The following is a 3,048-nucleotide window of genomic DNA, read 5'->3' on the forward strand; positions in this document are numbered from 1 at the left end:
CTATGAAAACTTCTGTGACTACTAAATTATTTTGGGGGTAAATGGGCAAGGTTTGGAGTCAGGCAGACCTGGGTTCACATTCGTATTTTCTCTCTCTCTCTCTCTCTCTTTCTCTCTCTCTCTCTCTCTTTCTCTTCTGCTTACTAGTTTGGGCCAGCTTGTTCGTCTCAGTAAGATCACTTGGGAGTAATAATAGTATCTCCTTAGAGCATTGCTGTGAGAATTAAATGAGCATTGCATACAGATCCTAGCTTGTTATATAGTATTAATAAGATATTAGTATAATACATTATAATATTGATAGTTACCAAGTGTTATGATAGATCATAACTATTATTCCTTATATATGGCTTTCTACCTGTTCCACTTTTCTTCCAGAGAGATTATGAACTTTGAGAGCAGAGACTTTTGTCACCTACTTTGGTAAATCCTCAAGTGCATCATACATCAAACACAGACACTATATTTTTTCATGTATTAATGATTTGCTTTGCTCTGTGTCTTTAGAGATTAAAAATTCTACTCTGATGATTTCACAGTTTTTTCCATTTGTTACAGGCATGTTGCTAGCACAGCTCTTATGATAACTGGCCATGACTGGGTATTTATCTAACAGAGAAATGTTGTGTAAAAGGTCCCCCTAAACGACAAGGAAGGTGGGGGTGGCAATGTGATAGGGCAGTTAGTACCTCAGCTTGACCAGCAGGTGGTGTATCACCAGCTTGGAGCAACTAGTTTGGAGTGTGGAACAAGGTGGATGGAGGGAGGGAGGGATGGATGGATGGATGGATGGATGGTTGGATGGATGGATGGTTGTATGGATGGATGGTTGGACGGACGGATGGACAGCTAGCTTCAGGAGGTAGCAGCTAGCAGGATGGAGATTTATGCTATCTGACCATGGGATGGATGGACATTACTCAAGAATTTCTAGTGAAGGGAATGCCTCAAATAGGCACAAAGTCCATCAGGACATCTCTGAGAAACTGAATCTAAGGTCCTCAAGCAAGACCATTCCCCTCCCCTCTCCGCCTGCATCCTTAAACCTGGTGGCCCCACCACTTCCGGTAACTTGCTGTCAAATATTGGGTCCAGGACCAAAAAATTAGAAAATGGAGACAGTCTGGAGGAAGTATCTGGCTTTGTTAATGGACGGCCAGGCTTTTCTGCTCTGGCTCCTCTTTTCTTGACCATATTTCTTAACAATGTCTTACTTTTTGTGGAGATGATTGAAGTACTTAAGCATGATTGTAGGTCTCTTTTCTTACATAAAAAAGATCTTAACTAAAAATGAACCACTGATACACATTTATCATAGAAACAGGAAAAAAGCTGATAAGCATAAAAAAGGGGGAAAACCTCCATGTGACCCCAACTCCCAAAGATAACCACTATTAAAATTTTGATATATAATGTTTCAGACTTTTACATATGTTAACATTTTCTGAGAAAAATGAGATCATACTGAATTAACTGTTTTGTAACTTGTGTTTTTCACTTAATCTATGCTGAATATTTTTCCATGTTAATATAGTTCACACATTATTTTATAATGATTGCAAAATGCTACCTCTTATGAATGTGTTATAATTATCTAACTACATTTGGCACATGAATTGTTTCTAATTTTTAACTAGTATAAACATCCTTATACATGTGAAAATCCATATCATTTACTTGGGGTATATTGTTAGAACAAAAATTTCTGAACTAAAGGTTATACCTATTTTAAAAAGCTTTTGCTACATATTACAAAATCATCTTCCTTACATGTTGTACTAATTTATACTCTTGCTAGCAAAAGATAAAAGTGTCATTTTTCAAACCTCCTGCCAATATCGGGAGTTACAATTTATCTTTATCAAGTTTAGAGATAACAAATGGTACCCTATATTTAATTTATACTATTTTTTAGGATGTTAAACTCTTTTTCATACGTATTCTGGTCAGTTTTATTTCTTCTAATATCCTTTTCTCAGTTGTTAATTATAAATGCCATTTATATGGTAAACCTATTAACCCTTTAGCACATAGGTTTCATTTTTTTTTTTTTTATCCTCACCTGAGGACACTTTTCCATTTTTTGTTCAGACAGAGCAGGAGGAAGAGAGAGAGAGAGAGAAACATCGACGTGAAGGGACACATCGAGTGGCTGCCCCCTGCACGACCAACCAGGGCCGGGGACAAACTGCAACCGAGGTACGTGCCCTTAGCGGGAACCGAACCCGGGTCTCTCTGTACCGCAGGCCGACGCTCCAACCGCTGAGCCAAACCGGCCAGGGCTAGGTTTCATTTTTAAATCTTATTTTGTCATTTGTGACTTGATTTTTGTTATGTTGAGGTTATTTTTGATATACATGTATTTTGCATTTTATTCATTAAAATTTTTTTTATGGTTTCCACTTTTGTGCTCATCATTAAAAAAAATTTTCATAACACAAGTATTTAATCATGATTTAAGATGTTAAGATTATTAAAACAGTCAGATGATTTTCTTCCAGCTTGCATGTGGTTGTATTTTCACATTTCACTCTTTAGTCCTCTAGGCATTTACTTTGTGCATCTTTATTTTTCATAGTAATTAACTGTTCAACCAGTTACTGAATAATCCATTTTCCCCATGGGGTTTAAGTACCATATTTAACAAGTAAACATTTTAATATGGTTCTTGTGTTTACATTTCTGGGCTTTCTATTCTGTTCCATTGTTCTGCCTCTTTTGGTACCAGTATCAGAGTTTTAATTTTTTTATGGTTTTAGCCTACTTGATACCTACTATCTACCCCCCTCCCACCACCTTGTTGTTTTCTAAAATTTTATTTACCATCCTCAGTTTTGTGTTTTTGTTTTTTATTTCAAATAAATGTCAGAATTTCTGTTTTGGCCTGTTAAGAAAATATCTTGGGATTTCAACCAAAATTTAATTATATTTATAAATTAAATAGGGAAGAATTGGCATCTTTACAATGTTGAGTCTTTCAGTCCTGGAAAATTGTATAACTCTCCATTTATTGAACTCTTTCCTATTTTCTCAGTAGAGTTGTATGCA

The sequence above is a fragment of the Molossus molossus genome, unplaced genomic scaffold (assembly GCF_014108415.1).
Source record: "Molossus molossus isolate mMolMol1 unplaced genomic scaffold, mMolMol1.p scaffold_m16_p_15, whole genome shotgun sequence".
In the NCBI taxonomy this organism is placed as follows: Eukaryota; Metazoa; Chordata; class Mammalia; order Chiroptera; family Molossidae; genus Molossus; species Molossus molossus.